Source organism: Maylandia zebra, linkage group LG22 (genome assembly GCF_041146795.1).
Source record: "Maylandia zebra isolate NMK-2024a linkage group LG22, Mzebra_GT3a, whole genome shotgun sequence".
NCBI lineage: Eukaryota > Metazoa > Chordata > Actinopteri > Cichliformes > Cichlidae > Maylandia > Maylandia zebra.
Window position 1 is genome coordinate 25,211,462 of NC_135187.1, and position 13,248 is coordinate 25,224,709.

At 41.4% G+C, this 13,248-nt stretch overlaps 1 long non-coding RNA gene across 1 annotated transcript; it reads right to left on the reverse strand.

The window, feature by feature from the left end:
• Positions 1 to 9,982: 9,982 nt before the first annotated feature.
• On the reverse strand, positions 9,983 to 13,130 carry LOC143414532 (uncharacterized). Its single transcript, XR_013095158.1, has 2 exons — positions 13,078 to 13,130; positions 9,983 to 11,956 (listed from the first exon to the last, which is right to left on the reverse strand). It is a non-coding gene; the product is annotated as an uncharacterized LOC143414532 (long non-coding RNA).
• Positions 13,131 to 13,248: the final 118 nt, after the last annotated feature.

Here is a 13,248-nt window from a genome sequence, read left to right on the forward strand (position 1 = left end):
CTCTCCCTGCGTCTTGCGGCTGTAACCCAGCCTCTTCAGGGTCCGCCGGGCAGTTGCGAGTGAGATGGGCTTCTCCACCCCGCTGCTGTTGTACATGGCATGGATCTCCTCAATCGTAGCCTCGCTGTTGGCTTCCACCAGCCTTTCCAGTCTCTTCTCTCCGTTGTCATCCACGAGCCGCTTCCTTCCACACGGTCCCCGCTGACTGAAGGTTTTCTGCCTCTGGCACCATTCCCTGTAAACTCGAGACACCGCAGTCTTTGAAAAACCCAACAGGTTCACTGTTTGCGAGATGCTGAGCCCGCCGTCTCGGGCTCCCACTATCATACCCCGCTGAAACTCACTTAAATCCCGAGACTTGCCCATCATGGTGCACAAACGGTGAGAAGCGCTGCAGATAGAAATACTCATTCTACTTCGGTGGTTTTCGGTACATTAGGCTGGAATGAAGGCTTATTGTCGCCCTCCTGAGTTGCATTGGTGATTTTTCGATTTTTGCTCTTAAAATATGCATAAAGTCCCCCGGAAAATCAGCTATGCAGCCATACTACCACCAGGCCCACCACTAAAACTAACTCATGTGTTCATACACACACACTTAAGCTAAATCAGCAGAACTTTAAAAAGCTCATCAGACTCGTCCTGAATTAATGAGAGACAGTGATCACAAATTAATCCACTAATTCACAGGATGATTTTGTGACAAATCATCTCTCCCATTCAACATTATCATCTTCGTCAGAAAGGTGATTTATACTAGCTGTGACCTAGAGGATTCTGCAAATCGTCATCATTTTATGTCTGTATGCATTACCCAGCAACTTTTGCTGTGTAAGAGTTATCTTTAAAAGTTATGTATTATTTCAGTTGCAACTCTGTATTTTTGTAGTTGTTTTGAGAACAAACTACACGTGGATAGGTAAAAACAGATGGTAAATGGTAAATATTTGTATAGCGCTTTACTTAGTCCCTATGGACCCCAAAGTGCTTTACACTACATTCAGTCAGCGTGTGAATGGGTAAAAGTATTAAATAAAATCGTCATCCATACTTTTATTTTCCCTTCCAGTTTTTCCTAAATGAAGCCACGTAAAACACCCTGAAAACTTTCACATGCTTACTGGGTCTAATTCCCTGTTTATAGCCTGCACTCCTATACTGTCACAGGTCATACTGTCCCATTTCCAGCTTTCCATTTATCTCTGAGATTCTGGAGCATGCCTTGCAGCATCACAGGTCCAGGCTTACTTAATTAATAATAACTTTAAGAGCCATTCAGACACAGCAGGAAAATAGCTTTTGTTTCACCAGGGACCTCATCCTTGCATCACATGCATATCCTTGACCTCAGTTCTGCTTTCGATTCCATCTGTCATCTTCTGTTATTACGACTGGCCAGCACTGGAATCAAGGACACAGCACTAAAACGGTTTACATCATACATGGCTGACAGAAAGCAATTTGTTCAAGGCTAGACTCCCCACTAAATATCGAGTGGCCCCTTTATACCCAAAAAACTTTCAGTATGCAAATGTGCTTTTTTCTTCCTTTTGGACAAAGCAAAATGTTTAAGTAAACACTGTCTGTCCTCTGCAAGCTCAGGAATCCCACGCTGACACTCATGTTTTTCTTATGTACAAAATACACAGAAAATCATTTTCCTTTATTTCAGCTGTGCAATTATAGAAAATTCAGGAAAGAAAAGGCTACAGTGATGATTTAAAGCAACCATTCCTAAAGTTAAGCGTGCTGTGGTCTAACTTAGAAAACAGAAGATCTCATGGGACCCACCTAATTTTAAATCTTCACTCTAATCAACATACAAGAGAAAGTGATGCATTTCCTTGAGAATTTTATTCCAAAAAGATAAACAACACAGGGGATTGGCTATAAATCTCTAATGCAACACAGTCATATGCAAACTTCAATACAACAGCTGTAAATTTAAGTCAAAGTAATGAATAATATCACAAACTAACAACCTCCTGTTTGAATTCATTTTTATATAAATAAATACATTTAGATAAAGATGTAACTGTACACACTTGTGTGTAATCACCCTGATGGGAACTGCAGCTGTAACACAAACAGATTTGTGACAGCATCTTGCATAAGGGTGACGAAACTGTTCACAGACAAACATGCAAACATACGCCAAAGTACAACCCCACGAGTGGATGACTCCAGATGGCAGGTTGGGGAGAAAAAGTGTTTAATGTTAAACTCCAGGTTGATTAACTTTTGTTTTCAGTTCCAGGGACAGTAATCAGAGTTAGCTCGATCAGCTGTGTGTAAGGACGGATTGAAGAGGTGCTGTGGTTGAGTTCTGTAAATTGTTATGAATGAAAAGCAAACAAACAAGAAAGACCACTTAAAATATTTTTATTATAGCAAACTTCCCTGATATGCTACCTCAGGGTGCTCACGTTACAGCTGCAGTGAACAAACTGGGTTGTGGATTACCTCAGTCCAAGTTTAATCTAAGTTAAGTAAGTTGAAATGCAATAAAGCACACGGCTCCTTCTGATTTATTAGACCTTTGAACGCTTTAAATAAATAGCACCACTTTAAATCATATTTGGCATTTGCAGAGACTTTTCCCATAAGCCACTGCTTACCGGTATATTAATTTTTACAGTTGACTGAAATGGTGTTTGCTCTAGTAATGACAGTGCAAACCCTGACAGCGATCGCCTTATTTCAAATGTGAAAATGTCCATGGTTCAGGAGAGTTAACGTGCTTGGTTGAGACTGCAATAACAATGATTGATTAGAGCGATTGTTATAGTCTTCAAATTGTTTGTTGACCAGTGGGTACTTAAACAAGCAGAGTGAGTCATTTGTGATCCTTCCCTCATCCTGTACTCTCAGTATGAGTTGTTACCAACAGCCAGGTAGTTTAGACTTTAACAGCAAGAATCAAAACTCCTTTGTTCCTCTGTGGAGACTTTTAAAGGTTAGCCTAAAATGAGCTGAGGCTACACGGCACCCTGAGCGATGCCTGCTGTTAATAAATGTGTCTGTGCCTGCTGGTGCTGTGTTTATGGGTCTAGTTTTCTACAGTCCAGATCAAATTTCACCATGAGGAAAATAAAGGATCTATCTTTAATATATTAATGGTTATTTTGGCGTTTTGAATTTTAAATTTTTTATTATAACATCCACGTTTCTGTTCCGTATAGACAGAATATCTGACAGCTGTTAAGATAAGGGTCCAACATCTGGATGCATTTTTCTTGTTAATGGTTTTGAAAGTGACTAAATTGGCTGAGGAAGATGTTGTTTGCACATGATTACACTGAAATAAAACTCCTGATCTGGCGCGAAAAACAAAGGTGGATATTTTGTAAGACATCGGAATAAACTGGGGGGGGGGGTTAAATAACAGCTCTACAGTGGGCAACTCTGGAAATATCGCGACATCAGAATGGTTTAATCCAGTTCTTTACTACTACATTCATGTCTCCAAGTCATTCTCGTTACTGCGCGCAAGCTCCGTCGTGGAGGACTCGATCTTTGGCTCCTGTTGCACCTCACACTTCATGTCCGTCGAGGTGTCCGTGTGTTCTTGGCCGGATGTGTACTCGGCTAAAGCTTCCAGCCCTGCCGCGATGAGGACGTCCTCTCCCTGCGTCTTGCGGCTGTAACCCAGCCTCTTCAGGGTCCGCTGGGCAGTCCTCAGTGAGATGGGTTTCTCCACCCCACTGCTGTTGTACAAGGCATGGATCTCCTCAATCGTAGCCTGGTTGTTAGCCTCCACGATCCTTTCCAGTCTCTTCTCTCCGTTCTCGTCGACGAGCCGCTTCCTCCCGCTAGCTCCGCGGTCGCTGGAGGTTTTCTGCTTCTGACACCATTCCCTGTGAACTCGGGACACCGCGGTCCTTGAACAGCCCAGCAGGTTCGCTGTCTGTGAGATGCTACACCCGGCGTTTCGGGCTCCCACTATCATACCCCGCTGAAACTCACTTAAATCGCGCGACTTGCCCATGAATCCCCGCTTCTTCACACTACCCAGGGGTAAATATGTGAAACCATGGATATTTCCGATGCTAAAAACCAAAACATCCTTCTTCTTTTGTCGTATATCCGGCAAACTAGATGCATTACAGTTGCATTGTTGCCCTCCAGAGGACATTTGAAGAATTGCAACGAAAAAACCCCTGAATCAAATGAAAGACTTGTTACCAGGCCTTTGCCAAACTTCATGGCATGCCAAAGAGATAATCAAACCATTTGATTCAGCTGTGTTGGAGTAGGGATGCATCTAAAAGCTGCAGGACAGTAGCTCTCGAGGAGTGGGATTGGGCACCCCGTTGTACAGGTTGGGTACTCAGAGGGACTGGGGAGCCGGATTTAAATGCAAGCGTGATAAATGGTAAATGGCCTGCATTTGTATAGCGCTTTACTCAGTCCCTAAGGACCCCAAAGCGCTTTACACTACAGTCAGTCATTCACCCATTCACACACACATTCACACACTGGTGATGGCAAGCTACATTGTAGCCACAGCTGCCCAGGGGCAGAGGCGAGGCTGCCGGACACTGGCGCCACCGGGCCCTCTGACCACCACCATAAAGCAAAGAAATACAAAATGAGCAACATTTGAGAACCATTTTTATTTTTAGGCGTTTTCCATTGTGGAGGACGAACGGTTTCAAACTTGTCCCGGCTATAAACCTCATGTGTCCTTCCTAGTACTAGCAAATGCATAAAAATACTGAAAAACACTGCATTTACGGTTCAGTATTGAATATTACATAAAATAAACTATATACAAACTGTCTTTGAATGGCAGAGATGCAGAAATGTGTGCATGTAGCACAGAGGCTCATGGCTCATTGTCTCAATGTCTAAATAAGTCTCACAGGCCTGAATGTATGCTTGAAGCCATTTATAATTCCTAAGTTGTTTGTCTTAAGTTGTCATCACAATGAAGCACAAGCAGAAATGTTGGATTTTTAGCTGCTTTTTACAGGTTTTCCTACTGATAAAAACCTTCCTTATGGCCATTCATACTACACAAAGTAACTAAACAATAAACAATTAACCCGTTGAACCCCAATGATCTCGGTGTCGGGGGGAAGAGGGAGAACATCTGATTTAATGGGATGTACCACCAGATCTGTTATTTAAATGCAGACGTGTGCTATCCACAGAAGTGTCAGAATCCCAGCTAAAAGCTCACAAAAAAAAAATTCATCAACCAACAAACAGCTACAACAGCAAACGATCAAAGAGCAGGTAAAAAGATTCCACAAAAAGATGTCTGCCTTATTCGCTTGCTTATTAAGCACCAGTCTGTGTGCAGTGTTGTCGGCTGCTGTTTTTTAATTAATTTTTTTTCCAAAATGACCTCTGACAAGAATGTCTCATTTGTGCAATTCAATGCTGAAGATTTTTAAGCTTTCGCAAATTATTCCAAATTGCAAACCGCTTAGCCGTGTCTCTAATAAAACCTCTGTAACGTTGTGAAAATAGGACAACTTTCTCTTTTTCACTTTCTAGTATGGTAATTTCTGGAGGGGGGGGGGTTACAGTTAAGCGGGGGGAAAAACTGGAGATTTCTGTAAAAATGGAAGGGAAGTGGAGGTCAGCCAATGAGAAATCAAGACCAAGCGGTCTTCATCATGTCCACCATGGTGGATTCACAATCACAGAGAGCATGATAATTTTCTTTCAAAGTTTTGTTTAGTACATTAGCACTATGATTAATAAGGAAATCAACACAGACTGGGACTCATCATTCCCCAATGGGGACAGCAGCAAAAACCAGTGTGAACGACCATTTTAGCTAACGGTACTGATGTTAGCTAACTAGCAACCCAGCTTAAATAGCGGTAGAGTTGTCCCCTCCCTGTCTGCCACTGAGGGCTAAGAATGGGGTTCTCAAAATTATGGTTTCTTTGCTTCTGTGTTTTAAGTAGGTTTCATTCTTTTCAAGTATCTTCTGACTAATACAATTTGGCATGTGGGGACATTGAGTCTACTTGCCAAATAGCATTATTGAATTCTGTTCATCAATAAATCATGTTTAGTTCCTTCTAAAGACCTCTCTGTAATAAAATATGCACCCTCTGTGCTCCCAGTTTCTGTTAAGTATATTATTAATAAATATATATTTCTCTTTAATCTGGGGAGTTGTAAATTTTTTATGTTTTTGCAAATTAAGTTTTAAGTTTTGCCTCTTTTCCTCGTTTCAGGAAAAGAGGCAACGATGAAAACCTCAGTTTACTGTGTACTTATATTTCTACTTTGCTTATCATGTGTGTTCCCATGACCTGCCAACTTTTTGTCTATCTTCCATGTTGAGTCCTTTTGTCTTGTGTTTTCTATATTTAGTTTTTCTTCCTCTCTCTGTTTTCCCCTTTTAAATCTGTTTCCACTCCCCCCATACCTTGTTGAGTATTTATTATCCTCCACCCTCTGTTCGTTGTCACTTCCTCCGTCACTGCTGTGTACTCAGCTGCTCCGTTTTAACAGAAGTTACTGTTAGTTTTCTGTGCTGTATGTCCCCTCGCCCTGTGCTTCCTGGGAGTTATTTTTACCCAGTCAGATTTTCAGTGGATTATTTAAAACGTGTCTCATCAGTCAGCACTAAAATTCCCAGCTAAACCTGTTTTGGTGATATTATTTTGGCAGTATTACACAGGAGTTAAAATGAATGGAATTGTAGTATTTGTAGATCTAATATCAACTACCGGTGTTACAATAAATACATGGGAGGGGGCCTACAATGGATCCCCTTTTATCTTTATTTTAATGTCAATTTAATTCAATGAGTGTGGAAAAACAGAGATAGTGCTGAAATTTAGCTTCTTCGTTTTAAGCCTGCTCACCTGTTTACAGAATGTACCACAATTTTAAAAAGCACCTGCCCAGGCAGAGGCAGTCCTCCTGTGTTATGGGAGTTGGGATAGTCGCCAGCACGGTTGGATCAATTTATAGACATTTAAAGATTTAAAGGTATGATCACAATTATTTTTGAAATATCTGGAACTTCTCTTGCTTTGTTTTTCTATTGGTGAAACTGGGCAGCGAAAGGTTTGCCTATTAAAATACAAAAGCATATCTTTACAAATTCTTGATTACATTATTCACATGTAATTGGATTTCTAATTGTTATTTATTTAACCCTGTACAACAAAACATTGCTCTTGGCAGTGGAAAGTTTTCTTGCATAGTTTATAGGAGTAGTACATTTGTAAACCTCAGCCTTTTATGGCTTCTCAACTAAAAATCAACATAAATAAATATAATGTTTGTAAATGAAACACCCCATTTGTGTAGCTATCTAAATTTTATACTTATGGGGCTACATGCTTATTTATTACATTCCTTTACACTACATAAAATCAAAATTAAAATGTTTTATGAAACTGAAATGTTTAATTATGTTGGCCAAAGAAAATAAAGTTACAGACTATGTTTATATGAAATGCTTATGCTTACTGCTTTTTATATATGTTAACCATATATAATGATTATTACAGAATGCAACACCTGCATATGTGTAAGAGAGAAAAAAGGTTTTCATTTTGCCACCCCGTTTAATTTCCATGCCACCCTGAGAAAATTTCTCTAGATCCGCCCCTGGATCCACCTGAGGGCGACCTGCGTTGTACCAAGAACCATAGAAGAAGAATGATTACTAGCGGATATCCGCTGCTCTTCCCCATACACCTGTGTTAGTGTGAAGGAGGGGTGATTGATGGGCAAGTCGCGGGATTTCAGTGAGTTTGAGCGGGGTATGATAGTGGGAGCCCGAAACGCCGGGTGCAGCCTGTCGCAGACAGCGAACCTGCTGGGCTGTTCAAGGACCGCGGTGTCCCGAGTTCACAGGGAATGGTGTCATAAACAGAAAACCTCGAGCGACCGCGGAGCGAGCGGGAGGAAGCGGCTCGTCGATGAGAACGGAGAGAAGAGACTGGCAAGCATGTTGGAGGCTAACAGGGAGGCTACGGTCGAGGAGATCCATGCCTTGTACAACAGCAGCGGGGTGGAGAAGCCCATCTCACTGAGGACTGCCCGGCGGACCCTGAAGAGGCTGGGTTACAGCCGCAGCAATAGGACCACCGTGGCGGGGATGGAGGCTTTACTCGAAGAGACATCAAGGCCAGAACAGCTGGACACCTCGGGGTTACAGTCCGAGACGCAAAATGACTCAGAACAAAAGATCGAGTCCTCCACGACAGAGCTTGCGCGCAGTAACGAGAATAACCCGGAGACATGAATGTAGTTGTAAAGAACTGGATTATTCCAATTTGGCATCCCTGTATTCCCAAACATAGTTGTCTGTTGTAGAGGACACAAGCGTTTACATTTTTCTTTTCTTATTATTGTTATTCCAAATGGAGGCAGGTTTTCATTGAATGTAATCAGCTGTGCAGAGAATATCTTCCTAACTGAACTGAGTTGCCTTTAGTGTGGAAGGAGAGCTGCTGCTGTAATGCTTGCAGGGAAATTGTTCAACAGCCAGCTGAATAAGCACGACATAAACATTACAGTAAACATCGCACATTAAGCAGTGCAGTTTCAGGTGAATTCCTATGAGTTTTGAAGCAGTGTTGTCCCTTTGTTTTGCAAAATAAAGCTTTGATTTTTTTCCCTCCCAAAAAGGGAAAAAGCACAGTTACGGCTTGTTAGTGCTGATAATATTGTAATCTGGAGACAAAGTCAGGCAAATTTCAGAGTTGTTGGACTTGTTTCGAGACACCGAATCCAAAAGTGGCCCATCATATGCTGCTCCTGGACTTGTATGCCAGTGCTGCAAGGGTCATCCTCTCTTTAACTTCTACCTCCCTGTCGAGTTTGCTCAGCATACATGAAGCGAGTTTATATGAGCTTTGGTCTGACTGCATGTATTCACATCTGCCAGGAGGGGGCACTAAAAGATCTGTATTTGCACTGCACACGATGAAGTTTCGAAGCCTTAAATGTTTACCGTGAGCGCTGAAGGTTTGTCTTCATGTGCATTAAACTCGAGGATGATGCTGTTCAAGTTACATTTGCAACAGTTTGATCACTTACTGTGAATAAAGCACAGGCTGTTTTGGATTTTTCTTAACGTTTAGTAAGACTCCTGTGTTCTTGCCCAACATGCACCTTCACTGTCTTTGCTAGATATTATTTTGACACGCCAAAATGTGATTCTGCAAGTGTGTTTTGACCTTTTTAAATCTCTCAGAAGTAGCTGATGTTGGGACTGCCTACTGCTACTTTAAATAGCTTACAATGCAAAGGCAGGGAGTGCTTAATATCCATTTAAGTTCTAGCTGTTTTGACCTCGGCCTTTTATCACATATGATCTCAATAATGTAATGAGCCCCTGCTGAATTTGTGTATTTAGAAGTGCATGTCAGGTTACGTGGAAGGTTACAGTGTATGTCTCCAGTTACGATGTAGATTTCCCATAGAAGTATAAATCAGGCCTTACTATGCCAGGCTCATTAATCTGGTCGAAGGTTAAAAATCAAATGAACAGCAGTCTACCTTACTTGAAATACTCTTATATGCTTTTCTTTCCCCTTCCTAATTATCTAAGGAACTGGTTCTCAGTTCCTTTGTTTCACACAAAGAAATATTTCTGAAGTTATTACAGCGACACAGCAAACTGTCTTGCAATGGTATAGATGCTGTATCCAGAAGCTGGACTACCTGTGCAGCCTGATTGGGCTGTGGGTGTCTTTATGAGTAGTGACAAAGATACTAGCAACAAAAAATAGTCAGAAGGGATAAGAATAAGGCCATCACCCACAAAATCTTTCCCTTTGGGGGGGGGGGGGGGGGGGGGATCATGTTGTTGCTTCTTGGGTGCACCTTTTGTCGGCTTTATTTGCACCAAAGCAGGTGAACTGATTTATGCTTCTTGATATTCTCCAAGTTTAACTATCTTTGTGTTATACTGTCACAGTCAAATGTTTCCTAATTCCTATGGGTATTTTTTTCCACCTTTATTCAAGAGTGGAGCATTGAAGACAGCACCTCAGTTATTGGAATATTTTATCTTGATTGAAAAAAATATAAGAATAGTTTATTTGGAATTACAAAAGGTTAATCTACTAATTTCTGCTCTGTAAAAACACAATATGAGACAGGCATCAACTGGTATGGGAAAGTTAGGGACAAATAAAATAATACATCTAAACATTTTTTTAACAGTACTGCGCAAAAATCTAAAGGTAGAGGAGACAGACTTTCTTAAAATTTCCAAAGGAAAAGGGTTTTCCTTTGGAAATTGGCTGCTATATTTAACTTTTTTTTGGCTCAAATCATTGTCAGTACGTATGGAAGATATCAGGAGAGAGGTACAAAAGTAAGCATTTACAGCCATCTAACACAGAGCGGAGGCCCTGCCATGATTTGGGCAGCAGCAGTGGTATTGGGGATCTTTTCAAAATTGCTGGACCATCCAATTTTGGGCCACTATATATACACACCATCTGGAAAGCATTTTCTCTATAATAATGATCCCAAATGCACTGCTAACATGGTAAGAGCTGTCTGGATGGAAAAAACACACCTTCGAACGCTATTAGTCACCGATTGGCCTCCCCAGATCTCGGACATCAACATTATCGAAGCAGTGCGGGATCATCTTGACAGAGAGAACAAAATGCAGCCAAGAGCCAAAGAAGAGCTTTAAATCTACCTCAAGAAGCCTAGAGAACTATTTCTGAAAACTACTGAAAGAAATAACAGGAAACCTTTCCTAATAGAGTTCAGGCTGCGTTGAAGAATAAAGGTAACAAATATTGACTTTCAAGTTTGTTAAAAATGTACAAACTCTGTTTTCACCTTACAATATTTCCATGCATGTGTGCACATTTCATTAAACTGATGCACTTATAGAGATGTTGTAAAAATGGGAAATAAGGTGAAAGAAAAATTAAAGATCATAAAGAATTACTCTACAATTGGCAAGTTCTAAATACAGGGGTGTGATATTGGAATAATCCAGTTTTTAATTACTACATTCATGTTTCCAGGTTAATCTTGTTACTGGATGCACGGTCCATCGTGGAAGGCTCAGTGTTTGGCTTGGAGTTGTTTAGCTTCTGTTATTGTAAGTCACTTGAAGTGTCCAGCTGTTCTAGGTCTGCCGCCATGAGGATATCTTGTCCATTCCCCTTGCACCTGCGGATCCTACCTCACCGGACACCCTGCATTCTTCTTCTGAACGACACGTGTCGCCACTGAGAGCGAAAAAGAACCCGCCAGTAAAGAATTTGCTTCAAACCTATTTTCAGAATTTTCTCCAGAAAGTCAGATTTTTGTCAAGCCGTCGCAGCACCCCCTTCTGTATAACCTGGGAATCTCTTGAGTTCCTCAGCTGATTACATCACCGAAATGGCGGTAAAGTCCAACCTGGCCGCAGCACGCGAGCAAACTGTTGTCATGTCACTTGTTGCTGGCTCCGCCCTCTGTGAGGGGGTCATCGACTGGCAGAAGGCACGTGTAACCCAGCCTCTTTAGGGTCCGTCGGGCAGTTCGGAGTGAGATGGGCTTCTCCACCCCGCTGCTGTTGTACATTGCATGTATCTCCTCAATCGTAACTTGGTTGTTAGCCTCCACCACACTCTCAATCCACTTCTCTCCGTTCTCGTCGACGAGCCGCTTCCTCCCGGTCGTCGCGCGGTCACTCGAGGTTTTCTTCTTCTCGCACCATTCATTGTAAACTCGAGACACCGCAGTCCTTGAGCAGCCCAGCAGGTTCGCTGTCTGTGAGATACTGCAACCGGCTCTTCGGGCTCCTACTATCATACCCCGCTCAAACTCACTTAAGTCCCGCGACTTGCCCATGTATCTCCACTTCGTCACACTTCTACGCGATACCTGTGGAAAACGTTGCGGATATATGGTTCTTCTTCTGTGGTGTTCGGTACCTCGGCCTCAACGACGTGTCGCCCTCTTCAGCGGCCTCGTTGATTTTTTTTTTAATGTAATTATACATAACATCCTGAAAAAAACGAAATTAAAACAAAAATTATGAACATAAGATACACTGCAGAGCAATAGCAACAAACTCGGTGCATTGAGTGCTACAGTTTCAAATTAAAAGATGGGAAACGAAAGACTTATAAAAAGTTGTGTCATCCTCCAGTGAACCTTCATCGTGTAACATTACATGAGGGAGCCCTACTTTTGTCTTTATAGAAAACGACTTGAGTGCTTAGGTCCTATGGTTGGCCATAAAGTGTCTTGCTGTGCATATGATGTTTAGACATTCAAACCCTGTTGATAACTTCATTTACACCATTACTGAGCCCTGGATCTTAAACAGTGCGGCTTGTTAATCTTATTATGACAAATAGCGTTCTCCCTCAAGTTTCACTGAGTGGCCATTTGTAGGCGATATTTAAATAGTAGGCATAAAGTCACACATGACTGTGTATATTTGGTTAAGTAAAAGTGGATTTCATGATTATGATGAAGATATTATGAATTAAACCTATAAACTTAACTGTTTTGTAATTTGAAAAGGTTGCTTAAATGACAGACACTCCATTATTTTTATCAGTATACCTATCACAGGATTAAACATTAGCTACTAGGCTACTGTGAGAACCCATGTCCTCAATGATCCAGGTCCAAGAGCCTGGTAAGTGCCAGTTTGTAAAGTCTTCATGGTTTTTACATATTAAACCTGTATGGCATACCATAGTGTACAAGCATGTATGGAAGATGGCCAGGATTGGTTCTCAATTTATCTCAAATAATATAAATATGCATTCAAGTAGTCAGAACCTAAGTAAGACTACAGTTTACAACTGCATCCATATGAACTGAGTAACTACTAGTGTGCCACAGACTGATTTTAATTTGCAGAGCTGTACTGGAAGTCTGAGCTGTATCATGTGAACATTAACAAGGACAGCACACAACCCTGTGAAGCTTCTGTACTGCACATCATCAAACCAGACAAAATTCTGCCCAGTCTCTGATACGGTGGCCTGTCCAGTAGTTAATAATGCATGAGATATTAGTTATATTTTAGTGTCATTTCCTGTAGCTTCTCTCATTAACTTAAGTGTGTTAAATGCACTTGAGAAATAAAATATAAAATATAGTGATCCTCACCTGCAGGTACTATCCAGATCCAAGTAAGCTCACTGCAGAATGTTCTCTCTCTCTCTGTTACACACACACCTGTTTGCACTCCTCTGGATCACTAAATAAATGACTATTCTGCAAAGGACAAATGCAGCTGCTAATTTAATGCAGAAACGCGAGAAAACAGTTGCTGGCACG